This window comes from Callorhinus ursinus, unplaced genomic scaffold, assembly GCF_003265705.2.
Source record: "Callorhinus ursinus isolate GAN/ISIS: 27379988/994484 unplaced genomic scaffold, GSC_fseal_2.0 scaffold28, whole genome shotgun sequence".
Lineage (NCBI taxonomy): Eukaryota > Metazoa > Chordata > Mammalia > Carnivora > Otariidae > Callorhinus > Callorhinus ursinus.
This window is the reverse complement of record NW_027397090.1, coordinates 2366032-2379395: the sequence shown is the minus strand read 5'-3', so window position 1 is coordinate 2379395 and position 13364 is coordinate 2366032. Positions and strand designations below refer to the sequence as shown.

The following is a 13364-nucleotide window of genomic DNA, read 5'->3' as shown; positions in this document are numbered from 1 at the left end:
CTCAGAACAAGAGACAGACCTAGCCTAGCACAGGGCAAGTGATGGAACGTTTCTGAAGACCCATTCACTCATGGGGAAAAGCAAAGGTCTCTCTGGGTCACACACACTTAAAAAGAAAAAGATTATGCATGAAATCATTAGGAAGATAGTATTGGTTATCAATACAAACATCCCCACAATCAGCTCATTGTCGAACAAATTTTCTAACGCTGGTGGATCTTAGACCTTATCTTACTGACTTTTCCATTTAGAAAACCACACACCAAGCATACACATAAGCATGACAGGATGCCCACATAAAACATTTTTCAACACCTGAAATCACTACTGACACAGATCAGGAGCACAGACAATATGACAGGCCAGACTTTGGGGTGAGAGAGTCCCCATCCTCCCCTCCGCATAGGGAGATGTGGGTCACAACCTTGAAAGAATCAGTCAACTTAATCATCTGTCTAGTGACAGGCGATGCACAGCAATGTTAACAGGCTCTAAGAGATGAGCCTCACCCTCCAGGAAGGCGGGCATCACCTTTTCAGGACCGTCTCCCACCATCCCCACGGAGAAGTGTACCGATCAACCCCTCTCACTGCTGGGGCTCCACCTCCTACCTCCACTTGCTACATAGCATCAGCCCTCCTGGTGGAAGTGAATGCTTCACCTTGGCTTTTGGATTTTTGAGGATCTGGTGAAATTTATCAGAAGACAATTACTAGATTAAAAGGAAGAATATAAGGGCGCCTGGGTGGCTCAGTCAGTTAAGTGTCTGCCTTCGGCTCAGGTCATGATCTCAGGATCCTGGGATTGAGCCCCATGTTGTGTTAGGCTCCCTGCTCAACGGGGGTCTGCTTCTCCCTCTGCCTCTCCCCCTGCTTGTGTACTCGCATGCTCGCTCTCTTTCAAATAAACAAAATCTTTTTTAAAAAAAGAAATATATTTCCCTTTTTAAATCTGGGTATATCAGAGAGGCTTAGCTTTATAATCAAATGTCCCTGGACTCAAATCCTAGGGCCTCCCCCACTCCCTCCCTAGCTCTAAGATTTTTAGGGGACCCCCAAAAGCTTCCATTTCTCAAGTGTTAAAAAAAAACCTAATTAACACCTACTTCTACCTTAGTTTGTTAGGGTAAGATGCTGTAATTTGTGTAAAACATGTGGCATAGAGGAATGTAATAAAGTAGGATAGTCCTAGCTCTGATTGAATGCATCTCTTGGAGTAGATCAAATTATTCTGCCATCAGGTAAATACACAGCCATGCTCAAAAACCTTCATTGAACCTTATCTCAAAATAGGGAGCCAAACTTCCTATTTGGCATTTGAGGTCCTCTGACCTGCTTTCCACATAGATTTCCCACAAAGCCCTTCATGTACCCAATGTTCCAGCTTTTGCCTGGGGTGCCCGAACCCATCCTCTAACAGTTAATGCAGAGGTTGTAAGCACATGTAACCACATGTTCGTGCACACCTGCATGCACACTTACTCTCGTGGGATCTTACCTTGTTTGTACTAGTTGTCAACAATGGGACCCTTTCTCTTCTAAGACTGGATTTCCACATTCTCATGAAATAGAATATCTGGTGACTCTGGGCCTTTATTTGCAGGTGGCAGCCGTTGGCTTGGCATGAGTGGTGGCCACCTCTTTAGGAGAGCCAAAACTTTTCCAGTTTGTCCCAGTCACCACAGCTCCCTATACTCTTACACCAGCCTGATTGACTCACGAGGTTACCCGCTTGGCCCTCTCAAGGCATTTGAGCTTGCCATCCCTCATCCACATCTTAACCATCGTAAGTCCTTCACAACTTCTTTCTTGAGTTTCTGTATTCAAAATAATTCTCATTTTCAGATGCCATAGCTGTATTTAAGGCACGTGTCACCACAGTAACTAACACGACAGTATAGCGTAGCTAATACTTCCTATTTTTGCCTTATTCCCCTTCCTGAAGTACAAGCCCTTGAAATGGAAACCATTCAATGGACTGTGCCTGGCTCAGCACCAAAGGCAAGCAGGTATCGGATTCATCATTTTAACTGAACAAAAACCAGGTAAAATTAGTCATAGGAAAGTCACATCTCACAAGGCATGCAGACTTTTTCCCCCTGGGATGGGCTATGTCTCCATCAATTCCTGCTAGGAAAAATAGGGGGCTGGGTGGTGGAGGGAGATTGCAGGATCGGGGAGAAAGTTCTGCTGGGGAAGAAAGAGAAGGTAGGAGTCACACTTACAGGCCTGATGTGTAATTTCAAATTTTGTCCTAGACCCATTGGCAGGAAACAGTTCTGTAAACTATTTCTTAACAGATGTGTTGCTTCCCTGTATCTGGGTTAGCCCTTTACTTTGTTCTGTGTGTTGTCATAGGTACGGTTCCTTTAGAATCCCACAAAAACTATCGAGGCAGTTCATCCCTCCAGTTAGAGGTGGAAGCCAAAGCTGGACGTTGCATGAACGAAAAGCCCGCCCTCACAGCTCCTGCATTCTGAAGGCTGAAATGATGCCCAAACACACGCGGGGCATGGCAGAGCGCTGAGCACCCCTACGTCTGAGGTCTGAGCTGATGGCCATAAGTCGGGCTTTACGCTGATCAAGGCTGTCCCAACACATCCTGCAAAGAATCACAACCACTCTCTTTTCCACAGATTCTCATTTTCAACCCCATCTTGGCAAAGCAGAGACAGGCTAAGAGAAAAACACATCCGGGTCAACTATGTACACAATTTGTAAAACTTGCTTTGAAGATTTTGTTTGTTTTGTTTTGCTTTTTCACTCTTCCCTCCTAGTGAGCAAATGAGGAAGTTTGAAAATGCTGAAACCACTTTGTACTGTACTGTTGTACACTGTTTATAAAGTACTTCGTAGAACCATTTCTATTGGCCTAATGCAGCAGTATCTATAAAGCCTCTTTGCAGCAAGGCCTCATGTGCTGGAGTCTTCTGAGAAGAGGGTGTGGGAGGGCAGAACACATCACTGCACAGACGAAGTTAAAACAGTTACAGGGATAAGGAAATAATTCAGCAGTAACATGGAAAAGCAGGACTCAAGAAGGCTCAGGGTACAGAAACTGAGTTTAGAAACGGGGTGAGGCCCAGTCCTTGAATCGGGGTTTATATTTTTTCAAATATTCAGTTCTTCTAGTCCCAGACAGAGATTACGTCTTTTCCGGTTAAAGAGTTACCATCAGACTTTCACAACTACATCCATGCTGGCCTCAGCTCAGAGCAGTGGAAGGAAAAGGTGGTTTCCATGGATCATTCTAGTGTTCTGGTCTCCAGCTGGCCCTAAATAGGCTAAAATGATCTTACCCCCACCAAGCTTCCGGTGTCTGTAGGTAGGCTGCTAAGTCCTGAAGAAACATAGAGAACCAGAAAGCCAGAAAGCCTGTCCGTCCTGGTGAAGCGTCCTTCCCTAGTCTCTCCATTTTGGAAAGGGTCCCACGCACACACCGAAAACTTAAAACTTTGGGGTCTATAAAAGGTGAAAGAAATTTGAAGGACTCGTCAACGGTCATGAGAAACCCTCTCCTGAGTTACAACTGAACTGATAAGCAGCAGCCCTTTTTTAGAAAGAAAGGCACTGGGGGTGCCTGGGTGGCTCAGTCATTTAAGCAAATGGCTCTTGATTTCAAGCTCAGGGCATGATCTCAGGGTCATGAGATCGAGCCCTGCATCAGACTCCATGCTGGGTGTGGAGTCTGCTTAGGATTCTCTTTCCTTTTCCGTCTGCTCTGCCCATTCCCTGCTCATGCTCTTTCTCTCAAAGACAGACAGACAGACACTGGACTTGACCCTGCCAAGTCTGCTCAAGTTTCGATGTCTTCCCCATGTGTGTGGGAGAGCCGGGTGCACTAAGCAAGTCCCTGTCCACCGCAAACAACTTTGTTTTCATTTAAAGCAAGAAGACACTGTTAGGAAGAACACCGAAGGCCCCTGGAAACCAAGGGATGGACCAGCATTGTGTGTGTCATTGTGGGGATGGAAACTTACCTTCACTTGTTGCCTCTCTGCCAAAAGGCCGTTCCTCAGAATTTCCCCTACTCTGCCCAGCTCAAATGCCACCTTTTGCAGGAAATCTCCTCTGCCAAGTTCCCACCTGCCACACACCTCCTCCCCCTCATGGGGCTCAGGTACACCCTGGGGTACAACTGTTTGCCAGGCCTCGGCGCACCCCCTCCACCCCCCGGGGCGGTTTGCCACGGTTTCCCAGCTTTCATATTTGCATTCTCCACCCGCTTGGCAAGAGTCCCAAGTACACAGCTGATGCTTGATGAATATTTGTTCAATTAATGTCTGGATTTATTCCCTGGCTTCACTCAGCAGGGATTTGAGGAGCTAAATGAATGAATTACGGTCGGGAATGTGCCTTCTCTCCCCCAAATGGGCCATCACAGCTTTGTGAGCACAGAGGAGGATTCTTAGTGACAAATACCTTCGCTGTTTCTTCCTATTAATGGTAACCACCATGCATTGAAGCCTTTCCGTGGGCATGACGCTGAGGGCAATACACACAGGTCCCTGGTGCCCCCTCCTGCAGAAGATAGAACCAGCAACTGTTTAACTTCTCTGGGCCTGCGAGCACACAGTGAGGAAAGGGCAGCAGGGGGGTTTGGCCTCCAAGCCCCAGCTTTTCTCCAGCCCATCATACACCTCCCTTCAAACCCTTGTTCCCAAAGCAAAATGCTGATGGTGTGATTAGAGAACACTGTGCTTCTCATTTCCTTCTCGCTTCCTGCTGCTCTCAACTAACCTATGCCAGCACTTGACAGGCATGTGTGTGTGATCAAGTCAATCTGGACAGCACCACCACAGGAAATGAATTTCACTACGGCAAAACTCAAATTGCAATCATTTCAACAAGAGGAAGATAGGAAAGAAACACTCAAGGCTTTTAGGGATGTTTTCAAAAGACAAGCACCTCTTCATGGACCAGGCTGATATATATATATATTTTTAAACAAAGACAAGATAGGAGTCTGTTGGAAGACTGCCCGAGCCCAGGGCTAGGTTTATCTCCCAGGACAGGGAGAGTGGAAATGGCACATTGGGGCTCCTGCACACCTGCAGGAGGGAGCAGTTCCCTCTGAGTCCATGGACACATTGCTAAGTGCACTGCCTGAAAATGTGCTTCTCAACAGAAAAATGCAAATCCACTTGATGTTTCTCAACACTAGGACATGCTTCTCCCCTAACGCCAGCTACACCTAAGCTCAGTGTCTATGGGTGGTGTCCCTGAACAACTTTCATTTACTGAGCCAAATACAAACATAAATGTTGGGATGGATTTAAAAAAAAAAAAAAGAAGAAAGAAAAGGATAGTTTTTGAGAGAGAGGTGGGGGAGAGGGTGAGAATGAATCTTAAGCAGGCTCCATGCCCACTGTGGAGAACGACATGGGGCTCAGTGTCACGACCTGAGCCAAAACCAAGCGTCAGACGCTTAACCAAGTGAGCCACCCAGGCGCCCCTAGAAAATATCATTTTCTTAATGATTGAAATTAAATCATGTTCATAAAACTGATGGCAAAAACCTCCAAAGGACGACAGTGTTTTACAATCATTTCTTTGTTTCTGCCAAAGGACTGGTTGTACGTAACACAGTATTGCACAATTGATATTTGTTGACGGTTTTTATCTAGGATTAGAAAAAGAAACCTGACGGAGAAGTCAAAAAGTTTCCCTTTTAACCAAGGTTCTTGCTCCCCTCTTCGTGTCCCCCCAACCCCAGCATCCCATAATCAGTGCTTCAGATACTGCTGTGGGGTATCATAGATTAAATGCTCCTTGGCATATACCTCAGGTGGTCATGTAAGGGGAAAGAAACAGGAGTAAGGGATGAAGCAGACTTCCCAAATATTCACAATGGAGAAAAGTTCGGCCATTTTGTTATCTTATTTCCAGCCTTGAAATTCAAGCCTGGTTGAATTTGTTCAAAGCTGATTTTATAGCTATTGGCTGCACTCCAAACAAACAACATTCTTCAGGACCTGCCTTGACAGATCAGAAGTGCACTGACAAACCAAACTTCTTGCCCACATTTAGGTCTCTTCTCAAGATGTGGTATCTGTACCACACGAAACCCTGTTGGCCTCACAGCCTGAACTCCTTGGGAGGAGGCTGAACAATTTAGCAAAAATGGCTGTAAGCAAGTGGACTTGAATGGTCACAGGATAACTTTAAAGGTGAAGCTGAGTTTTGCTCACAAAACCAACAGCATCGTGCCCCATCATGCTGATGAACTTGACCAACAGCCTCTGCCTCAGTTCATGATTCGCTTTCTGACCCATCTTCTTCAGCCAGTTTTAAAATACTCATTTTGCGTGGTGTTCATCCTCAGTGCTGTTAGAAGCTTTTCCAAGTATACAGAAAAATAAGATTTGATAGAAATCTCCCTTTTAACTTTCTCCAACATATTTTTTTATTTAAAAAAATTTTTTTTGAACACATGGAATCACTTTCTTTTTTGTTTGCACTAAAACCTGGCTGGTATGTTACTTAGCCCATTTAGTCATTTGTGTTAATTTGGCTGTATTTCATAGGGTTGAGCACAGAACTCTATTACTTTGAGGGGCTCTACCACCTCAAAAGTTTGAAAGAGATACAAATATACTCCTGACTAAGCCATCTTTGTACCCTCATATTCGAGGACATCAGATATGTGTTTTGACGCTGAATGAACAAATTGAAATTCTGCTCATCATTCAAGGTACAGCTCAAAATCCACTCCCATCAAGTCTTCTCTAGTCGCCAAAGGTTGCAGGGACTCTGACCTCTTGTGTTGCTTTATCACTATGTACTTTTATATCCCCAGCTAGAGTCTACATTACCCTGCACACAGTGCTTCCTGCTCAATGACACTAGTAAGTGAACTTGGGCAGTAAATCTGCCTCAAAGCCAGGAAGCCAAAGGATTTCCTGGTAAAACTAAGTCTGACTGACCAGTTCATTCAACACCGGATTATTTGTTGAGGACTTATATTCACCTCTAAATAGTAAACCATGAGCTGAGGATTTTATAAAAATGAGTAACACTCTGTGAACTCAAGGTGATTATCTCCCATTAGGGGAGACTGATGTGCAAAGACTTACAAAGCAATAGAAGAAATATGCAAATAGATTCACACACCAAGCACTAGAAGCAGTCAGAGAAGGAGATAAATCAGTTGAGAGCTTCTGGAATTTTCAGAGTAATTGACATCAGAGTAAAGCATTGCAAAATGAGTAGGATTTTCTTTTAACCAGATGTAAAGTCAGGAAACAGCATTTTGAACAATGAAAACAGCCCTGGCAATATAACAGCATGCCTGAAAAAAAAAAAAAAAACACCGTTACTGACATTTTGGTTTGATGTTAGTCATTGTCTGATAAGGTCATGCAGTAAACTGAAGACCCTAGAAGCAAAAGGCACACAACAGGGAAGGTGTTGAGTAGGGGGAAGGAGAAAGGCTAAACCCTGGGGCAATACCGAGCATCTCTGTAAGGGATGGTGGGCAGTGCACACTTCTCATCAAGGATGCTAAGGGAGGGCTGAATCTGGCCCCGTGGATTGGCTCCAAGAGGGAACCTTTTCCTATTTCCCACACAGACACATTATATAGGTTAACTGCAGCTCTGCTGGTAAACAAACTTGGGTCGCTCTGCAGAAAACAGGTGAGTGGGGACAAATGCCACCAATTTTGTAATTTAGATATGCCTAGCCCTGAGGGCACAGCATCTGCTAACCCCTGGGAAGCCTGCTGTATATTTCCAGGAAAGGTCAAGGACAGATGTACTGGTCAAGTGTGTGTTGGATCAGGAGCCAAAAGCTGCCGCTGCACCTCTCTTTATCCGTGGCATTCCTCCTGGTGAGACATCCTTTCCCTCTGCCATCATACCAAGTAATATCCCAGTTTAAGATTACAGGTATCTCTTTCCCAGGACATGGTGGCTAGCAACAGAAATTAAGAAAATTAAATCTAAAAAAAACTAGAACAAAAAATTCTAAATGTAGAGTGTATCTTTGCATCATAAATGATCTCCATTTTATAAGTGAAATAACACTTCTCTCCTTGTTTTTAACTAAAATCCAGCTATAACTAGACATGCATGTCCTTGTTTGGGGGCCTTTTCACAGCTCTCCAGTTAAAGAAAATATTGGAGGTCCAGATTTGGTGATGTCCAAATGCTGTATCTACCTAATGAGTAAAGGAAGAGAAGAAAACAGAAGCATCTCCCTTTCCATCCTTGCAATTCAAACCAGGTAAGTTAATGACAGTCAGGTCCCTATCCTGGCAACAGAGCTCAAGCATTTGTCAGAGCTTTTGTCAGAAAAGCTGGTTTTGTTTTTTGTTTCAAACATGATTTTCTTAGGACAGTTTGAGAGCCATTTATTTCTCCTTCACTACTCCCTGGGGTACACAGGTATGTGTGAAGTTCTCAATCCAAATGGGAAATGTGGTCTCCAATTTCTCCTTCCAGCACCTCAAATGCACAAACTCTCTACTGCTTTTCACTTGACACCCAGAGGTGCTAAAACGTTCTCAAGCAGTTCCTCTTGGGAGATGCGGGGTAGTCGGGAGGAATCAGAGCATAGAAAAAGAGTATGAGTGATGAAGAGATCTGGGGATCTTCAGCAAAATGAAGACAAGTCAAAGAATCTTTTTTTTACTCAAGATTAATCAGTCACTCACATCAGTGTTCACAGACAGAACCTTTATTTATTCTGATAGAATAAACATCATTTGAATAAAACTCTCTGGCTCTACACACACTGTTTTAGGAATTAAGGTTTCCAATCTTTTCAAATAGGGAAAACAACACATTCATGTAATGACAGAGGTTTATTCTCATAGAAAAATACATTAAGATGTAGCTCTGCATGAAGAGGAAATAGGATGAAAAGCAAATGAGTTTACACAGAGCAATGCAAGAAGAACTTCCCGAATAGTCATTAAAACCTACTACATCACGAACGTAGCCTATGGGATGGATCTCTATGGGCAAAAGAATGCAAAACCCACCTTACGGACAGAGGACAACACGGGTGCTGAGCAGGTGAGGACAGGTCTAGGCACACCTGATGGCTGCCTCTTGGTTGGAAGCATTATGCTCATTAGAGGATATTGTCTCAACCTCTCCACTGTTGGGAACAAGGCTTGACTTCAATACTTTCCAGGGCCACTGATGGGTCTGCTTTTTCCCCCAAAACTCATTTCTCAGGAGTTATGAACTGATGGCCAGGCAACGAAACCTCACCTATGGAAGGATTTGCTCTGTGTTCTAGAATTGATTCCAAGCATCTTTCAACAGGCTCCATGCTCTCTTGCTTGCCATAGTCACCTCTGCTCCTCATTGTCTTCACACACCCACCTTCCCTGCCCAGCCTTGTTTGAGTTTGGCCTCTCATCCCATTAATGATATTGACTGAACAATAAATGAGCACTGCATTTGATTACCACCTGCCATAAAGCTTGCATCATGCTCACAGCCTTTATACTTCACTGATGTTCAAGTTTCTATTCTTTTGAAAAGACACTGAAATCCCCATCCATGCCCATTCCCTGCATCTCTCCACACTACCGACTAAATATTTTTCCAAGGTGGACAAAACCAACAATAACAACTTATTCACAATTCTCTCACTTCATAGCAAATGCAACTAAATGCCACTGAGTTTTCATGAATGGTGTAAAAGAACATCTTGCAGTCAATGAACCAACCAATACTGTGCTTTGTGTGTTATTCTGTCCACTAGGATGTAACCAGTAGCCCTGACAGCCAAGCCCTGGGAGACACCTGGTTTAGAATACGTATTCCATCTGTTTTCATTCTCACCAGACTGCAACGTTCTCCTTTGCTCTTGCGCATCTCCCATACGGACCACGGCCTTTGTGTCCCCCATCTACAAGAAAACTTTGTTCCCCTTGTCATTCTCCTTCCCTTTTTCCTCTGATCAACTGTATATTTGTGGTTTCTTCCTTCACACTCTAATTATACAAAGAATTTAACCAACTTAAGAAATTTTATCAGGCTGATAACTGTACAGAGCTTCATGCCAAGAAGGGCCCTATGCTTGGTTTAATCCTCTGTTGTTGCCATCTTGAAGTCTATAATTTTTGCACAGAGGATCCTAGGTTTTTATTTTATACTGGACCACAAATTATGTAGCCAGTGCTGAGTATTATTGAACCTGCCCCACAACTCATAAATGCCCTACAGGTAGTGGATTAGATTTCCTCACTGCCAGCCCTTTACGGCCTTCTTTAAAGTAGGGCAAACATCTGGTCACCCTAGGCTCCAGACAAATCAGTGGTTGTCAAAGTTTGGCCCACAAGGCTCTTCACACAGTCAGCAGGCTCATACTGAAGTAACATGGGCATGGTTAGATTCTTCTCCCATGAACAATTACATTTCTATTAAAACCAGACATCGCCTCCCTACTGTTACAAAAGCATTGTTCTTCCTCCTAGCTATAACACTGTAATGGTTTGTGTGTGGAAAATGAAGAGTTGGTGTAGTGTCTAACATTTTGGTCTAGTGACTAGTAAATATCTAAGAGCCACTGGTGCAGACGTGAAACCACACTACTTGATTATCAGGAATGGCCGCAGATTCCTACAGTCCTGGAGGAAACAGGAGGAACTTGAGTACTAGCCTGGGTCTGTGCTTCTTCAACTGGGGAAGAGAAGCCTAAGAGCAGCTGGCTGTGTGCTAGGTACACAAAGTCACAGACAAAATGTCACCATCACTCACTGTAATTAATCTGCAAGATTATTTTGAAAGTGGGAATAAATATTTCAGAGCATAATGTAAAATCCCCATTAATTTTTGTCAACATAAGACTTCAGAGATACTTCCTGCTGAGGTACAGTTGCTTGACCTTATGCCCAGGAGCCCAGGGTTCCTCCTTCTGCTATTAAGGATACTTAGATGAAAAAGTTTGAGATGCTCAGTTCTGCTATGCCCAAAACTATAGCTATGACAAGGTCTGATAGGATGACAGTCCTGTGATTTGTATTTAGAAGGATGTATCTGATAGAAAAAGATGTTCCTAAAACCAATTAAAATGACAGAACTTCAAAAGTTCAAGCTGAGCCACTCTCATTTTGGTAAAGCCCTAGGCAGAGGTCCAAATTCAGCAGAGGAGAGTGGGATGATTCCAGGCTGAGGTTATTCTTTTTTTTTTTTTTAAAGATTTTATTTATTTGACAGAGAGAGAGAGAGAGAGCGAGAGGGGAAACAAAAGGGGGGGGGGGGGGTGGGAGAGGGAGAAGCAGGCTTCCCGCCGAGCAGGGAGCCCGATGTGGGGCTCAATCCCAGGACCCTGAGATCATGACCTGAGCCGAAGGCAGATGCTTAACAACTGAGCCACCCAGGCGCCCCGGGCTGAGGTTATTCTTTACACATATCATCACTGAAGTGAATCTAGCCACATGGGCAACGGGAACAGCCAATCACTCTCTCAAGTCCATATTACCATGGATAGTCTGCAAACGTGGCAAGATCAACTCCACCTGGCTTGTCTCTCATCACAAACCACCTGCCAGTCCTGCTGGCCTACCTTTCGGCTCTTACCAAGGAATCAAAGACATGAAGCAAAAACACTTAACCCAGAGCCCCAAAGTCCAGGACAAGTCATGGTTCCACCATTATTTAAATGATGCCTGGGTTTCTGCAAAACTAACATGCAAACAATACTGACTACCTATCGGGTCATTTTAAGGATCATATTGAATAGAGGAAATCACTACGTGAACTATAAGGTGCTAACAATTATCACTCTTTCTACCCTCATTGATTTCAGCATTCCCCAGCAATCCAACTTCAAAAAATTGGTATTTGGCCCTATAAAAACTACCTAAGTACCCCACAATTTTTTAACTAAAATATTTAAACATGAAAATCCAACCAGGCTATGGTGACTAAGGGAACCAGCACTCTTAATTGTCCATAAATCTGTCAAAATTTCTCCAGGAAAGAGTCCATCTGCATCTCGGCTATGTTGACTGGAGAGATTACCAATCCTTGGATGAAAAGATGGCCACAAGGGACTCCTTACTTTTAACTCTAAGAGCTTGGAATAAGATCTTGGTACATAGATGATTTCACAGCCACTCCAAAATTTTAAAGATTCCTCCCCCTCCATTAAAAAGGTTTCTCCTTCCACAAATTCTGAAGATTAAGCTTAAAAAATAAATAGCCCTAGTAAACAAGAATGATTGGCCTAAATTGTAAGCTGCAAATGCACAGCAATGGAGTCTTCCATGCATGCAGCTATAGGCAAACAATAGCGCACAGAAGAGTATGTTCCAGGGTTCTGGTGAGGGAAAGAATGGGCAGAAGGTAAAAATGTCACGAAAGAAGGGGCTGGAAACCCCAGAGCAACTGCTCTTGGGCTAACTCAAAGAGGAAGAGTGACCTAACACATAGCTTAAAACTCACTCGTGTTTCAGGTACTGGATGTCTGCACTCTTGAGGCAGAATAAGTCCCTATCATTTCCTCACTGGACTAGCAGAGACCTTCACAGACTAGAGTCACCGTCAGGATTTTTTTTCTTCCCTCCACCCTACCAAGCAAGGTCTTAAGCAAGAATGTTTACTTAGCATGATCGTCACAGACTGCTGTGGGACCTACATGGTGTGTGGCACATAGAAATGCTCAATAAATGTTTGTGGAATTTTTTCCAGAGGCCAACATCCCTGTTTTCTGGTGACATGTCACATACATCTTTGAGTCCTAGAGAAGGCTCGAAGAAGAATTGTTGCATCAACATTGCCATGAGATCTGCCCCTTGTTTCTGTCACTTACCATGGATGACAAAGACCCATCCAAAGAGAAGAGAGGCCAGTATCATGGGTCAGAAACCACAATGAGCTGGAAGCCAAAGAATCTTGGTTCCAGTTCTGATGCCTAATTACTAAGTTTTTTGGGTGACAGTTACCTTACCTTCAAATAGTGAAGCTGAACTGTATGATTTCTAAATTCCTCCCATGTTCTCAGATCCTATTACAAGCAGTATTTTTCCATTCCAGAAACACAACTAGATAAAAGAATATCCATCGGCAAAGAGCAATTCTTGATAAGTGTAATATATTGAGACAGCTCTCCCTTTCCCTTTAATAGAGGGGTTAGCAGAGAGAAAGCCCTGATGAACTAGATTGTTCTAGCAAGATGAACTAGATTCTTAGGGAGGCAGCCATGAAATCAAACAGAAACATGTTAAGTGCTTTATTATTCTCCCAGAAGGAGGAAAACTGTTCTCCCAAGATCTTGACCCAGGAAAAGGCAGCTAATTGATCTTTAAAAATTACCATCCATTAAAAGTTATTGTTTTCTAAAAAGAAAAAACTATCTTACCCTAAAGAAAATCCTAAGAAGGTAGTTTTCCAGTTTCTATGA

General features: G+C 43.6%; 1 protein-coding gene across 3 annotated transcripts in view; it reads right to left on the bottom strand.

Moving 5' to 3' along the window:
• Window positions 1–13364, bottom strand: part of GNA14 (G protein subunit alpha 14) — a 183070-nt gene that overhangs the window by 142011 nt on the left and 27695 nt on the right. The window contains exon 1 of one of the 3 annotated variants that reach the window (XM_073878051.1): window positions 3980–4103. The exons of the other annotated variants lie outside the window; for them this stretch is intronic. The gene's annotated coding sequence lies outside the window, so the exon portion shown is untranslated. Of the gene's footprint in view, window positions 1–3979; window positions 4104–13364 lie in introns of those variants that run through there. 3 annotated transcript variants of the gene reach the window in all.